This window comes from Phascolarctos cinereus, unplaced genomic scaffold (assembly GCF_003287225.1).
Source record: "Phascolarctos cinereus isolate Bilbo 61053 unplaced genomic scaffold, phaCin_HiC Scaffold_4;HRSCAF=312, whole genome shotgun sequence".
NCBI classification, from domain to species: Eukaryota; Metazoa; Chordata; class Mammalia; order Diprotodontia; family Phascolarctidae; genus Phascolarctos; species Phascolarctos cinereus.
In genome coordinates, this window is record NW_027555847.1 from 682,405,363 (window position 1) to 682,422,860 (window position 17,498).

Sequence of the window (17,498 nt, forward strand, 5' to 3'; positions counted from 1 at the left end):
AAAATTCTCTCTGTAAAAAGAAATCATTTCACTGAGGAAGAAAAAGGAAATGAATGTGGCTACACAGGGAACTCACCAACCAAACTAAATTTTAAGTAAATACGTGCACAAAAAAAAAAAAAAGCATGGACAGATAATGGAGGATAAAACCAAAGGTGGAGCATGGTATATACAGTGAGTTTTGGGGTTTGCTTTTTTTAACACTCTGTTAGGGAAAAAAGGAGGATCAAAGAAGGCATAGCATCAAAGAAGGTCCAGGTGGATAAGATCACAATTCTTTCGCTTTTCTTTCCTCTGCCAAGTAGAATGTCTTTTGGACTAGAAAGTAGGGAATAAAAATGGCTAGCAAGAGGCTGATCAAATACCCAAGATAAGTGAGGAGACCTGGGTGTCTTTGATGAGTCTGAGTCACCAGGTCAAAATGAACCACTTCCTTGACCACTGAAAGAATAGACAGATGTGATTGCTGAGCTGCTGTCAATAATGTCAATTCTCCCCTCTCTTCCCCGCAGAGATCCATCCCTTACAATGAAGAATAAGAAAGAATGTGGGGGAGGAGGAAACAGTTCAGCAAAACTAACCAGCACATCAATCTAGTGTGACAGTTTAGGTAATGTCCCACATCCAGTCATCCCACCTCTGCAAAGAAGAGTCATACTCTTATCTCTCTTGCTGGAAGCCAAGTTCAATCATTATGATTGTACAGTGTTCAATTGTGATTTCTTGTTGTGGTTGCAATTCTTTCCATTTACATTGCTGCAATCACTGCAATATAGTTTTCCTGATTTGACTTATTTCATTTTGTATCAGTTCATAAAGTTCTTTTTGTGTCTTTCTGTATTTTTGCTTAACCATTCCTTAATTATCCACCATCTACTTTGTTTCCAATTCCATACTACTGCAAAACGTGCTTCTATGAATGTTTTGGTGTATATGGGACCATCTTTTCTGTCTTCAGTGTCTGTGGGGTAAAAAGGTATAGGAATTGTGATCATTTTCTTAATTAAGCATAATTCCAAATTGCCTTCCAGAATGGTTAGACCAACAGCCCCAGCAGCTATCTATTAATGTGCCTATTTGTCCACAACCCCTCCACCACTGACTAATTCTATCTTTGCCAATTTTCTGGGTGGGGGTGAAACTACAGATTGGTTTTGATTTGCATTTGTCTTACTGTTAAGTAATTTGGAGCAATCTTTTATATAGTTGTTAATAGTTTGCAATTTTTTGAGAACTATATTTCCATCTCCATTGATGGCTTGACTTGCTCCTGAAGCTGCTGGCTCTTTGTGATCACCACTTCAGTGTCTAGATGAACACTAACCATGTTTTCATTCTTTTTATTTAATGCAATTTTATTGACATATGTTGTTGTTATATCATTTACGTTTTCTACTGTAGCCCTTGGCACAACCCTTCCTTGAGAACCTTACATGAGAGTAAAAAATAGTAAAAGGGAAAAAAATTGGTGAAAGTAACATAGTACCCAAAAAAAATGCCTGAAGTTTATGCAGTATTCCATACCCATGCTCCCTTATCTCTGCAAAGAAGGGGGAAGGGGATGTCTTCTCATAGCTCTTCCCTGGGGCCAAACTTTGTCAAATCATTTTGCAGCATTCTGGCTATTTGATTTGCTGTTTGTTACCCAAATTTAGTACAGAAGGTGAATAGCATGCAGCAATGCTAGAATGGGTTAGAATGGTTTTTGGATACTCACAGCCTGGTGTGTCACAGGCAGGTATGGACAGAAGAACAGCAGTTCAGTCAGGGACAGAGTTGAATGTGACCTCCCTTGCCCTCTCCATCCCATGGGGCAGCATGCTGAGTGGGGCCTTGATAAGCAGTGAGATATGCCCTCTGGCTGAAGGTACAGAGCAGCTAAGGTTGAGGGTTTACCTAGGATTTTTAAGCAAAGCATCTGCTGTTGCGGCTGTCACATCACCAGTGGGGTGATGGGGTCAGGGAACATGGACAAGTAGTAAAGGGAGGATTTCTAAAACTTAATCAGGAAGACCTGCTTGGGGGGAGGAAGGGAGAATTATAACTGTGCTGGATCAGCAGGCTTGCTGGACAGCTTCACCGGCAATTCTAATTAGAACTAGGGATGGTTCACACCTTAAACATGCCTGAGTTGCATTGCGTAAAAAGAGATAGGCCTAAGGGAGGGGGGCCATAGACTCCTCTGGCTATTCAGTGCCTCCTCTGGTTCTACTGTCCCAGCATACCTCAGCATAAGCTTTGCCTTCTGGGAGAGTCAACCTGATCAGTAAAACACTGAATAACTGATGTAACACTTGTTGGATACATTTCAGGACACATTGGACCAACATTAATACTTTGACAATGAAGATGGGGATTAGAGAGGCCGATTGTAGAAGGTCTCTGAGCTACCCTCTCCAAAACCCTAGCCTGGAAAAAGGGAGATGAATACCATGACTCTATCAGCTCAACCTTGGAGAGGAAGGTTGTCTATTACAGGCTTGTACCAGGGATTCCCCAGAGATTGTTCTACTTCTTCACTGGTTGTCACTTAAAAGTAACAGGAAGGTGCTGGCTAAGGCACAGCTGTCTCCATTTATAGCCAGAAGACAATACACTTGGCTAAAACCACCAGTGCCAGGGAGTTAAGGTTTCTTTCCTGTGCACCTATGGCCTTATGTGTTTCATTAGCTATAAGGGCTACAATGGCTAATAAATTGAGAATCATGTATTCTAACCCATAATCCTTAACCATGGTAGGAAGATCCTGACAAATCTATGGAACCCTCAGTGTCTTGAGCACACCCTGGAAAACCGTCCCCTCAGAATCTGTGTAGGTCCATGTATTCAGGATTCAGGGTGCCCTGGTATATGGTAAATGGCCTGACTGCTGTACTAGAGATACAATGCTTGTTAGGTACTAAGTTGTAAAAGGTTATACCATCATCCAGTTAGGCACTTTCCAAGATGGAGAATTTGCATTAAAACTAGCGTCAGGGCTGGGGCACGGCCATGCTACTAGGGAAAACACTCTCCCTTTTCTAGAGGTCAGAGAACTTGTTCACATAGTCCCAAGGATAAAGGCTAAGTTCTGAGCCTATTTTCCCCAAAGCTGAAGAGGAAGGCTGAGTGGAGAGAAGGGTCCACATTGATCTGTGACATTGTTTAATATTTCAGAATGCTCTTTGTACAGCATAATCTACAAAATTTGCATTCACTGACGTTAAAATATCTACTAGTCATATATAAATTTCCTTTGTCTACTCCAGAGGAATTGATTCATCTGACAACCATTAGGTGCTGAGACTGCCAACGCATTGGTTTGACTCCCCACCCTGGAGTCCTAATATAAAAGCTAAATTCTCCCTGAGGGTGAGGAGGTGGTAGGGTACCTGGGGTAGAGTTCAATGGAAAACCTTGGCTCTGTGCATCGGATATGGATGGTTGGGGCCAGGCAGCACACCCAACATCCGTGAAGTTCCTGGCTGAGGAAGCAGCTTGGAGAGGACTCACTGATATACTCTGTTATTTTGGGAGAGCCTCCAGGAGGCCAGGGTTACCCCCTCCCACACCGGGATCATCACAGTCTTCAATACAGTCCTCATGGTAAAGCGAGGGTGTGGTCACCATTGCTGAGCCAGTGAGACAGGGCAAATACAGTACATCAAGATGACCAGCAGGAGAAAAATAGGAGGCAGGTGAGGGCCTCCCCGTCTGTTCCTGGCAGCAGGCAGGCACAGTCTGTATTGTCTGTTGGGAGACAGAAGAAGAGTTTCTTCCTTTCCCACTACTCTGGGCATCTCCTCTCCTTTCATTTTCCAAAGGCTGCTGCTTATTCCTGGACAACGGTAACTCAGCTTCACCTCCTGCCTCTTTACTTTACTCTGTACTTGCCAAATTCTCCACCTGCCTCTGAGCGTGGAGGAATAAGCCTAGGGTCTGATGTCCAATCAGTTGCACACTCCCTGTGGGTTCTCTGATTGCTGATTGGAAGGTTAGGGGAAAACTAACTGGACCTGGGGAAAGAAAATATTTGTGTCTCTTTTTGTACTCCCAGTACTTAGTAAAGTGCCTGGCACATGGTAGGTACTTAATAAATGTTTATTGATTGATTGGATGCCTGCCCTGTAAAGGTGACTATAATAAGATAACCAGAGGAATTAGGGCATCTAGGTGGGTATTGGAATGCTCAGTATTGGGGGAGGGGAACCATCGAAAACATCCTCCCTCCTCCCTCACCATTTCTTGTGGGTTTTGTAGAAGAAAAAAAAGTGAATTTGCTCAACCAGGAACATCTGTGCTGACAAGTTTCAGTATTGGCTGTATGTGTTCTTCCCCTCCTCCATTCCCTTATAGTAGGTTTGGAAGGTGATGAATAAGGGTTGGCTGTCTCTTTTTTGTAACTGCTGTATTGAGGGTGGAGCTCTTGTCCTTGTCCTCTTCTGAGAGAGGGGCAGAGGGTGCGGTGGGAGCCCATGGAATTCTGTCCTGCAGAGTGGGATGGGCTAGCTCCTCCACCTCCACCTTCTCCTCATCAGAGGAATTGCTGTGCTCATCAGAACCTTACCTAAAGAACACTGTGCTTGCCCCTCCTGAGGATCTCCTCCATCCAGGTTTCCTGTGTTATCTCTTGCCATCCTTTCCACCTCCATGCCACAGTCCTATGCTTGTTGGAGCCTCCTCTCTTCCCTAACATAGTCAAAACAAAACCAAACTTTTCTGTTGACCTTAGCTCCCTCTCACCACCCTCAGACTGTTCTGAGAATCATCACTCACAATGCTGGCTTTTGACAGGACCATGTTTACCCTGTTATTGCCCTTGTTTCTGCTGTATGTCTTTTTAAAATGGAAACTGTTGAGTTTCCTATGCTTCCAGTCTCTTCATTCCTCTTCCATTCCACCTTCCCCTCCCCCCTCCCATTTGAATTGTTTCTTTCAGGAAAAATTTCCTGTCTATGACAGAAAAGTGAAAGGGGCTCCCTTAAGATGCAGTAGGTTCCCTCAATTGGAGATTTTTAATCAAAACCTGGATAGAGGAGAGATCATGTTGATGAATGGGTGTGTCTGGTTGGAATAAGGCCCTTTTTGTATTTGACAATATGTGGTTCTGTGACCCCCATGGCCACACACTAGTACTTCCCAGCCCACTCTACCAGAAGCTGCTATGCCAGGAGTTTGTTACAGTTTCTTATGTGGAATCATTTGACAATACCAATGCCTTTGGTGGCAAAACCTTTCTTTTCTAGGTCTTCAATAGCTATGGATACTGAAAAAGCAGTTGCCAGGAGACATTTTTGCACAGATTTCTTCCCAGAAGGATAGCTACAAGGACTGGCTTGAAGGCATTGCTATTCCTAAGATTCTGGGATTCAAGGTCCAGGACAGTCTCTGTTGGGGTAGATAGAGGTCAAGGTGGTGGTGATGGTGGTGGTGGTGGTTTGAGGCCTACTGTCTCGCCCTTACTGCTTCAATTAGTTTGGCTGGCTTGCTGGGGGGGGGGGGGAGCAGTTGGTGAAGATGATTGGCTCTTTTTCTACAGAAATTGTTTCCCCAGATGATGGCCTCAAGTCCTGGGCTAAAAGCAGGAAGAGTTGCCTGGAGGGGTGTTGGCACTCTTATGACCATCTGCCTTTTGGTCACAGTTGGTCAACAATTGTCAGTTGTAGTGATGAGGAAGGTAAGCCATTTTTCCAAAATGATTTGCCTTCTTGATGATTGGTGTGAGGGCTAAGCTGGAAGATCTGGTGGCTACTGGGAATGGTTCCCTGCTATTCTCAGTTCTTGTGTTCAGGATCCTGGGCTGTCTCTAACAGGGTCTGAGGGATATGGTGGTCAAGGTGGTGCTGGCAATCATTGAGATAATGAATATTTTGCAAACCTTCAAGAGCTATAGAGATGTCAGTTGTTGCATTAGTTGTATTGTTTCCTTTGGTTTTTATGTCCAAGTCACTTCTGGATACACCCTCCTCTGTCGCCAAATCACCCAATGGGCCTGCCCTTGCAACAAAGAAAAATGATTAAGCAAAACTGACCAGAACAGAAACCCAATATGATGGTATATGCAATATTCTACAGCCATTGTCCCCCACTTCTCCAAGGAAAGGAAAGTGAAGTGTATTTCTTCCTCTCTTCTCAAGAGCCAAGATTGGTTATTACAATGACTCAGTAGGTCAAGTGAACAAGACACACATTTGACTTTGTTTCTTTTGATATTGTGTTATTGTAAAAAGCAGGAATTACAATCCTCTTATCAACAAAAATAAAAAAGTCATAATATCAACAGAAATAAGAAAACTATATTATGTTTGTTGGAACCATAAACAATGAGCCAATATCAATAGTAAATACATAGACACCAAATGGTGTGGAAGGAACAATATCCTAACCGTCCTCTCCCAGGCAAGTTAGGCTAATTTTTCCATAATAGATAAGGAGGCCATCCTCAAGTCTTGATTGGCTCGGAAGACTAAAAACTCAAAGTGCTGACATCACTTATTGGCAACCTGGCTAACGGACCTTTTAAGGAAAAAATAGTCTAACTTGCATGGAGGAGGGGGGAAGTGTTGGGCTATTTTTCCTATCACACACAGTAATTAAATTTATAAGGGAAAAGTTAACCAGTCAACAAAAAGAAACAGACAGCAAGACAATAATACTATGATGGTTTAATATTCTCTCAGAATTGTGCAAGTTAAAAAATATAGAACTGAACAAACTTCAAAAATTTTGAGATAAAAGATGTATAGTGTCTTCTGAATGGGAACATTGAACAACATGCATATTCTCAGCACCGCAGAGTCCCTTTATAAAAGTAGAGCATATGCTAAACGTTAGCAGCTAAAGCATAGAAAAATTATAAGTAAACATAAAAATGGCAGACACAATAAACACATTCTCTAAAAACCATAATGTATTAACAATATAGTAATTAATACAGAGAACACAGGCAAAATATATATATATGGAGATTAGTTAATAATATTATGAATAATAAGTGGATCAAAGAATAAATCATAAAAATAACTAATAACTATGCAAAAGAGAATTATAATGGTGAAATAGCATACCAGAATTTCCAATATGTAGCTAAAGCAGGCCTTAGAAGAAAACATATAGCTGAGAACATACATTATCAGAATATTTTTTTAAAAGAATTAGTGAGGAGGGCAGGTAGGTGGTGCAGTGGATAAAGCACTGGCCCTGTATTCAGGAGGACCTGAGTTCAAATCTGGCCTCAGACACATAACACTTACTAATGTGTGACCCTGGGCAAGTCACTTAACCCCATTGCCTAGCCAAAAAAAAAATTAGTGAATTGTATAAGCAAGTAAAATGAGAAAGTCAACAAGTGAACAAACCCAAAATAAGCACAAAATAAGAAATTTTGAAAATTAGAATAGAAATAAATTAATTAAAAACCAAAAAGAATATAGAACTGAAGAACAAAACTAAAATCTAGTTCTTTGAAAAAACTAGCAAAATTGACAAGCTTGTAGCTAACTTGATTTAAAGAGGCAGAAAATTAAATTATGGAATAAAACATTAGATGAAATCATAACAAAAGAAAGAAAAAGAATTATCAGAACCTACTACATCATTATATGCCAGCCAAACGAAATTTAAAGGAAACAGAAAATTTTTAGTAAATAATGTAAAATATTCAAATTGATAAAACATCAAATAGAGATCTTACACAATCCAGTTTTAGTAAATTGGATCTAAACTCATTGTAAAGGAATTACCAAAGCAGGAAAGGGGAGTGACTATGGTCACTGCAGTTGGTTTTACAGGAAGAAAAAAATTATTCTCACAAATTGAGAGAGAAAACACTCTACTAAACTACTTTTAAGAGCCAAATATAATTCTACTACCTAAATCAAGGAATGATAAAAGAGAACAATAGACCATTATCATGAATGAATATTGATTACAAAATCTGAAAATAAAATCCGGCCCAAAAACACCCATAGCAATATATCTTTTTCAAAAATTCAGTATAACTCTTCAGATACTCTAACACTTACTAGCTGTGTGTGACCCTGGCAAGTCATTTAACTCCACTGCCTAGTCAAAAAAAAAATTCACTATGATTGAGCTGATTTATACTATGGATGGAAGAAGGCTTTTTATTGGGAAAATAATTAATATTTATAATAATTATATTATTATTATATTATAATGGATATAATTAATCATATTAAAAACAAGAATATACACAATTTTGGCCATTTTCATATATTGTCTGAGTTCAGCATACTTAACTTTGTTAGAATTCATATTGAGTCTTCCCAGGTTTCTCTAAATTTCTCATCTTTGTCATTTCTCATGGTAAAATAACATCTTGTTATATTCATATACCACAGTTTATTTATCCATTTCCCAACCAATGAACATCTACTAAGTTTCTAGATTTTTGCTACCACAGAAAGGTACTGTTATGAATATTTTATTAATGAGATTTTTTCTCTGTCATCATAATCCTTAGAGTGTATGTCTTATGGTGGGATCTGTGTATCGAAAGATATAAACAATAAATTTTAAAAGTTCCAGTTTTCAAGGAAGGGAAACAAGTAATAAACTTGACTTCAGTTCCTGGAAAAGCTGTAGAACAGATCATTAAAGAGATTAAATACCTAGAAAAGGAAGCAATGTTTACAAAAAATCTGCCTTGGCTTCATCAGGAGCAGGTCATGCCAGATTAACTTTATTTCCTTTATTGACAACCTTATTAAACTGGTAGATGAGGGAATGTGGTAGGTACATATAGCTTACCTAGAACTGAGCAAAACATTTAATAAAGTCTTTCATAATATTCTAAGTGTGTATAAGATGAATGGTCTCTACATTTTTTGATCATACACCCCTTTGGATAAAAAAAAAACAGAGGGGAGGGGAGGAAGGAAGAGAATTTGGAACTCAAAGTTCTAAAAATGAGTGTTAAAATTGTTTTTACATGTAACTGGGGAAAAATAAAATAATAAATAAAAATTTAGAAAAACATTTGAGCATGCACTCAAATATAGATATATTTATTAATTTACAAATTATCTATATGTACTTCTGTACTAATATATTATGTCACTAAATAAATAGAGGATTTATTAAGTACTTTATATGCCAGGCAAATTGCCTGAGAATATGTAGCAGACACTACAGAGTAAAGGATCTCTCCCACTGGGAATGGAATAACTTAGCTCAATCAAGAGAAAGTGTCCTTGATCTCACCCAAGAGGGAAATTTTCCTCAGTAACTAGAACAATAAGCTGGGAATAAGGACATGATGGAGACTTCTAGCTCCTCTCACATCTCCCTAAAGTCTTTCTTCAGCAAGCTGAAATGGAGTTGGCTTCTTCCATCCTCCCTCTTGAAGTCAGAGGCCAGAAGTAGCCAAAGTGACTCAAAGCTCAAAGTGCCCCCAAGAGGACTGAAGAAAGCTGTAACTCTCCCACTTTTGCCTCTCTACCCTACACCTCACGCAGGACAGGGCATTCGTCTCAACTGGTGAGGAAAGAGACCTCTAACAACGGGCTTTGGATCAGGACTTACACTTGAAAAAAACTACTTAAAATCATTTTATTTATTGAAGGTACAAAACTCTTTGTTCTCACTAAAATATTATTGTGAGTAGTTTTATTGTTATAGGATATTAATTATATTTTTGTGAAAGTGATGTTATAGAATATGTTTTATTACTTTTGAAAAGCTTGGTTTGTGATATATTGATTCAAGAGTCTGAATCTACTTTTCTTTTATTTCAATACTTAGTTTGTATAACTGTCATGGGTGAAAAAGATCTATAGACCCAAATGAAAAAAAAGTCTTTGGCAGCATTGGTTAAATCATGATACATATTTTTAAATTCTATCCCTCCATTATTCAAAAGATTTTATTGAAATTTGACTTGTAAGTCATTTCACTAGTCTTAACTAGATTTTTTTTACTAGTAAATTTTTAATACCTAAAATTCTGCCTTCTGCAGGAAGCTTTTCCCATTACTCTTAATTCTAGTACCTGCCCTCTGTTGTTATTTCTTATTTATCTTGTATATGCTTTTTTGTACATAGTTGTGTGCATGTTCTCTCCCCCATTAAGTTGTGAGCTCCATAAGGATGGAGAATCTTTTTACCTTTCTTTGTATCTCTAGCATTTAGCACAATGCCGGACACATTGTAGGTGCTTTTGTTGTTGTTCAATCATTCAGTCATGTGCAACTCTTTTGATCCTGTGGACCATAGCACACCACGCCCTTCTATCCTCCACTGTCTCTCAAAGTCAAAGTTCATATTCTTTGTTTCCATGACACTATCTAGCTATCTCATCTTTTGCCATTCCCTTTTCCTTTTGTCTTCAGTCTTTTCCAACATCAGGGTCTTTTCCTATTTTGTCTTCTCATTACGTGGCCAAAATATTTAAGCTTTAGCTTCAGTTTTTGACCTTCCAGTGAATAGCCTGAATTAATTTCTTTAAGTACTGACTGATTTGATCTCCTTATTGTCCAAGGGATTCTCAAAAGTCTTCTCCAGCACCACAATTCCAAAACTTCAATTCTGTGGTGCTCAGCTTTCCCTATAGTCCAATTCTCACAGCCACACATTGCTACTGGAAAAACCATGTCATGCTTTGACCATACAGACCTTTGTCAGCAAGGTGGTGCTTTTTAGCATGCGGTCCACATTTGTCATCTCTTTTCTTCCAAGGGGCAAGCATCTTTTATTTACATAGTTGCAGTCACTGTCTACAGTAATCTTGGAGACCAAGAATATAAAATCTGACACTGCTTCCATTTCTCCTCCCTCTTATTTGCCAGGAAGTAATGGGACCAGTTGCCATGATCTTAGGTTTCTGTTTTTTGGGGGGTTTTATGTTAAGTTTCAAACGAGTTTTTACACTCTCTTCTGTGTTCCAATGGAGATTCATCTTCAAGGATATAAAATTTGATTGGTTGAAGATTTGACTATCTATCTAGGGGTCCAATCCAATCATTGCAAGGTTTTCTGGGTGGGCAGAATCTTGACACTAAACTTTGCATGAAGTTCCCTGGATCTGCTCCTCTTTCCAGCCTAGCCCCGGACAATGGAGAGTGAAGCCAGGAGCCCTCCCATACACCCATGCAGATGCCTAGGCCAACCCGATTGGTGTCCCCTCCACCCCACCTCAACTGCTTTCCCAACTCTTTTAATCACATATTCCATCAATATAATATTTTTGATCATATACCCACAAATACGTGTATACTGATTTATCTCTAAATCATAAGGTAGTAATACTGTGCTAATATTATTTGTTATAAAAAATAGACAAAAATTAAAAATTAAAAAGATTGGAGATAAAGATGAAATAACATTTTATGTTTCAACCAGACAAAAACTTTCATGAATTATGCTATTTTTGTTGAGGGCATTATGGTTAACTATTCTTCATTATTTTTTAAAATTATACTATTTTTGTTGAGAGCAACATGGTTGATGATGCTTCATTATTTTTTTTAAATCTCAGCTTAACTCCTTGTAACAGGGATTTGAAGGTCTGGTTTTCAGTTTAGGTCAGGAGTTAACTACTTAGTTTGAATTGCTATCATAACTGTAGGAAGTAAAGATTCAGAGATCCAAATGGAGGGGGAGAATTATTGGCCAACCTTACTCAATCCGGTACTCATTTTGCAATTCCATCAACCAATTATGCAAAAGTTTTTGTTGAAATGTGTCTAGTATATTTCCTTCTTCCCTAATTAGAAGGGATGAGGATGTGTGTACGTGTGGAACGTGATTTCTGAAAGTCAGCCAGATGCCAGGTCTGGAGAATGGTTGTCCCAGGTGAGAAGAAAGAGGCCTCAACAGCAGGGCAGATGGCAACATACCTAGCTCCACCCTAATTTCTTATCAGTAAATGGCTATCTTCCTTTATTTCCAAAGTCTGCTATGGGTTCTGGTGGAGGGAGATGGTTGGGGATGGGATCTTTGGAGCAGAATTTCACATCTGAGAGAGTTACGTGCTAAATCACTTGAATCCCAAACCCACTAGCAGCTATGAGCACAGATAGCTCTTGGCCCTTGGCTACTGGTTGATCCGACACTGATAACTAGTTAGCTGATTGATGCTAACATTGTGCTTGAGTTCTTCTTGAGGCAGCCCTTCCTAGCCTAAGGGAGTTTCTTTCATTGGGAGAAGGGAGAGAAAGGAAATGTGAGAAGATCCCAGAGGGCCAATGAAGAGTTTACGTCTTCAGGGAACATTTCACCTCTCCCTGGTGCTCAGCTTTCCTTGTAGTCCAACTCTCACAGCCATATGTTGCTACAGGAAAAATCATAGTTTTGACTATATGGTCCTTTGTCAGCAAGATGATGTCTCTGGTTTTTAGTATGCTGCCCAGATTTGGCATAGCTTTCCTTCTAAGGAGCAAGAATCTTTCAATTTCATGGCTGCAGTCACTATCTGCAGTGATCTTTGAGCATATAAAATTTAAGCATATAAAATCTGACACTACTTCCTTTTCTTCTCCCTCTATTGCCAGGAAATGATGGGACTAATTGCTAAGATCTTAGTTTTTTATGTTAAGTTTCAAGCCAGCTTTTACACTCTCCTCCATCAAGAGACTTCTTAAATCCCTTCACTTTCCACCATCAGAGTGGTATCTGCATATAACCAGGCTGGCATTTCACATGATGTACTTTGCACAGAAGTTAAATAAATAAGGTGATAATATGTTGCCTTCTTGTACTCCTTTCCCAATCTTAAACCAATCTGTTGCCCCATGTTCAGTTGTAATTTGTTGCTTCTTGGCCCATGTATAGATTCCTCAGGAGACTAGTAAGATGCTGTGGTACTCCTATCTCTTTAAAGACTGGCCACATTTTGTTGTGGTCCACACAATCAGAGGCTTTAATGTAGTCAGTGAAACAGAGGTAGATTTTTTTTTCCTGAAACTCCTTTGCTTTCTATGTTATCCAGTAAATACTGGCAATTTGGCCTCTAGTTTCTTTGCCTCTTTGAAAACTTGCTTTTCTGGTAATTCTTGGCCCACATATTGCTGAAGCCCAGCTGGCAAAATGGTCTAATCCTGTTGGCATGTGAAATGAACACAATCGTCTGGTAATTCAAACATTTCTTGGCATTGCCTTTCTTTAGGATTAGGATGTAAACTGATGTTTTCCAATCCTGTGGTCACTGCTGAGTTCTCCAGATTTACTGGCATATTTAGTGCAGCACTTTAACAGCATCATCTTTTAGGATTTTAAATAGCTCAGCTAGAATTCCATCACCTCTACTACCTTATTGTTAGCAATTCTTTCTAAGGCCCACTTAACCATTCTCCAGGATATCTGGCTCTAGATCAGTAACCACAATGTGGTTATTGGTGATGTTAAGATTTTTCTCATACAGTTTTTTATGTATTCTTCCCACCTCTTCTTTTTTTATTATTTTATTTTATTTTTAAAACAATATTGCTATTACTGTATACAATTTTCTCTTTGTTCTACTCATTTTGCACTTCATTTTTTCATGCAAGACTTTCCATATTTTTCTAAAATCATTGAGTTCATTACTTCTTATAGCACAGTAGCATTCCATCACTAATCATATACCACAACTTGTTCAGCCATTCCCAAATTGCTAGGTATTCCTACAATTTCCAATTTTTTGCCAACACAAAGGGAGCTGTTATAAACATTTTAGAATATATAGGTTCTTTTCCTTTTTCTTTAATCATCTTCAGAAACAGACCAAGTGTGGTATTGCTGGGTCAAAGAGTATAGGTAGGTTAATAATTCTTTGGGCATAATTCCAAATTATTCTCCAAAATGGTTAGATCATTTCACAATTCCACCAACAATGAACTAGTGTCCAAATTTTCCCACATCTCCTCCAACATTTTCCACTTCTTCTTAATCTCTTCTTCTAAGTCCCTACCATTTTTGTCTTATAGCAAGACCATTTTTGTATGAGCCATTCCTTTGTTATCTCTAATTTTCTTGAAGAGATTTCTTGTCTTTCCCATTGTGTTGTTTTCTTCTATTTCTCTGCATTGTTCATTTAAGAAAAACTTCTTATCTCTCTTTGCTACTCTCTGGAATTCTCCATCCAGTTGAGTATATCTTTCCCTCTATCCTTTACCTTTTGCTTTTCTTCTTTCTTGGCTATTTTGTAAAGCCTTGTCAGACAGCAATTTTGTTTTCTTGTTCTCCTTTTTCTTTGGGATGTTTTTTGTTGCTGCCTCCTGTGCAATATTGCAAACCTCTATCCGTAGTTCTTTGGACACTCTATCTACCAGTTTAATCCCTTAACTCTATTCATCACCTCCACTTCATATTTATAAAGAATGACATTTAAGTCATACCTATATGGTATGGTGGTTTTCTCTATTTTCTTCAAATTAAGTCTGAATTTTGCAATAAGAAGCTCCTGATCTGAGCCACATTCAGCTCTAGGTCTTGTTATCACTGACCACATAGAGCTTCTCCACCTTTGGCTGCAAAGTATATAATTAATCTGATTTCTTTATTGATGATCTGGTGAAGTCCATGGGTAGAGTTACTTTTTGGGTGGTTGGAAAAGTGTTTGCTATGACTGGAAAGTTATCTTGACAAAACTCTATTAGCCCTGCTTCAGTGTGTACTCCTAAGCCAAACTTGCTTGTTATTCCAATTATTTTTATTTCTTACTTTAGTATTCCAATCTCCTATGATGAATATGACTTGGGGCAGGAGGTTATTTCTAAAAAATGTTGTAAGTCTTCATTGAATTTATCAGCTTTGGCCTCTTAAGCATCAGTAGTTGCAGCACAGATTTGTATTACTGTGATGTTGAACATTTTGCCTTGTATTCAAACAGATATCATTCTGTCATTTTTGAAATTATATCCCATTACTGTTTTACTCATCCTTTTATTGACTATGAGGGATACTTCATTTCTTTTAAGGGATTATTGCCCATGTTGATCACCTGAATTAAATGCACTCATTCCGATCCATTTAAGTTCACTGACACCCAAGATGTCAATATTTAGTCTTTTTATCTCCTCTTTGACCACGTTCAGCTTCATAGATTTTATCTTCCAGGTTTCTATGCAATATCACAAATGACCATCAGATGGCACTCTATTCAACTACCAGCTTTGGTCTGATAAATGGTTTGCTAACAAGCTACATTATCTCATCTGGTTACTAGATGATGCTGAGGTTCCAAAGAGCTCCTCAGCATTACATGTATAAATCAACCTTAACAGCTGCGAAAGCAGTTTTGATTAATCTTTTAATAGTTTACATTTGAGTTCAATTCTAGGGCATGAAATGGCATATGGCTCAAGATATTAAAATATTAAATATGCTGTCTCCTTACCTCAGAGGCCCTACTCCACACCAGGTTCCACTCTCTTGGAGCATGTCCAAATGTTTATATAGGAGGGGCAGAGTCAAGATGGCAGAGTGAAAGCAGTGACTTGCTCGAGCTCTCCCCCAAACCCTTCCAAATATTCATTTAAAAATGGCTCTAAAAAAATTCTAAAGCCAAAGAACCCACAAAAAGACAGCGCAAAACAAATTCCCAGCCCAAGACAACCTGGATGGTTGATCAGAAAGGCATATCGTGCCGGTCAGGGAGAGGAACACAGTGCAGAGTAGGCGCGCAGGCTGCAGTGAACCTGGAGCAGGCCTCAGAGGACTGAATCATGGGCACTGTGGTGGATTCCAGACTTCTCAACCCATGAACGCCAAAGATTTTAGAAGGTCAGTGGGAAAAATCTCTTTCTGCAGTGAGAGAGGAGCTAGGTCTCAGGGCCATTTCCCCAGCACTCTGCATGGAGCTGCCCTGGGGCAGTGTCTGCCCCCTGAGCTCCCAGGCCACAGACTGAGGGGGAATCCAGTGGCTGATCAGAGGGGGATTGCAGAGATCTCTTTGCCAGTGCTGAGGCAGGAATCTCTTGCTTTGCCCCTGCTTGGATCTGGGTCACAGTTCTGGGTGGCAGTCCTGGGGTGAGGAGGAGCACTAGTGTGGTGGAGCTTATGGTGGCTGTGCATAGGAAACCCTCCTCACAGTTCCAAAACAGAAAAGACCGCTTGTGGTCAGTCACTCATAGACCAGAGCACAGGCCAGGAAAAGAGTAAACACCTCGACCCTCATCATACCACCTTGGAAGAACTGAAAATTTACAGGTCCTTACAAGTATCTCTGAAAACAGCTATACAAACTCCTGAAGCTTGGGACAGTACATTCTCCACATTGGAAGCAGACTCTTACCTTAATAAAGAGTTTAAACTCAAGTAGTTGGCTGGGATCATGAGCAAACCTCACAAAAGGAGTCAGACTATATTATCTTACTTTGGTGACAAAGAAGACCAAAACATACAACCAGAAGACAACAAAGTCAAAGCTCCTACATCCAAAGCCTCCAAGAAAAATATGAATCAGTACCACGTCTTGGAAGAGCTCAAAAGGGATTTTGAGAAGCAAGTAGTAGAAGTGGGGGAAAAACTGGGAAGGGAAATGAAAGTGATGCAAGAAGATCATGAAAAACACATCAACAGCTTGCTAAAGGAGACCCAAAAAAATACTGAAGAAAATAACACCTTAAAAAATAGCCTAACCCAAATGGCAAAAGAGGTCCGAAAAGTCAATGAGGGGAAGAATGCCCTAAAAAGCAAAATTGGCCAAATGGAAAAGGAAGTCCAAAAGATTACCGAAGAAAATACTTCCTTAAAAATTAGAATAGAGCAATTGGAAGCTACTGACTTCATGAGAAATCAAGACACTATAAAACTGTCACCAGCAATCAGATAGTGCGCTGAACAGGAAGGCGCGAAATAAATCTGAGACGTGGGCCAGGCGGAGCAGTAAAGACTGACTCAGTTTATTCATCTGAGGGGACAGGATATATAGAGAAAATCTATCCTAACTTCAAAGAGTCCTCCCCATGAGACACTCCCCAAAACATCTGCTGAGGATGTGACAACATACATTTCCTCGTTATCAGGGTTCCTAGATTGGGTTGTATTTTCCGAGGTTTTCCCAGGTGCCTTGGTGCCACCTGCATAGAGGAGTGAATGTGTAAAACTAAGGTTCAAAGAGTGAGAAGAAATGTCTCAGGAGCCTCCCTTGCAGGGGGAGATTTGGAGAGCCCTGATCCCTAAATGATTGAGTCTTGTGGGTTAAGCCTGGGCAAGAGTCAAACTCTGTCCTGGATCTTGAACCCAGATTGGACTCTTTAGAGCTGGCACTCAACATAAAACAAATCCAAAAGAATGAAAAGTTAGAAAACAATGTGAAATATCTCATTGGAAGAACAACTGACCTGGAAAATAGATCCAGGAGACAGAATTTAAAAGTTATTGGACTATCTGAAAGCCATGATCAAAAAAAAGAGCACAGACATCATCTTTCAAGAAATTATCAAGGAAAACTGCCCTGATATTTTAGAACCAAAGGGCAAAATAGAAATTGAAAGAATCCACAGATCTCCTGAAAGAGATCCCCAAAGGAAAACTCCAAGGAATATTGTAGCCAAATTCCAGAGTTCCCAGGTCAAG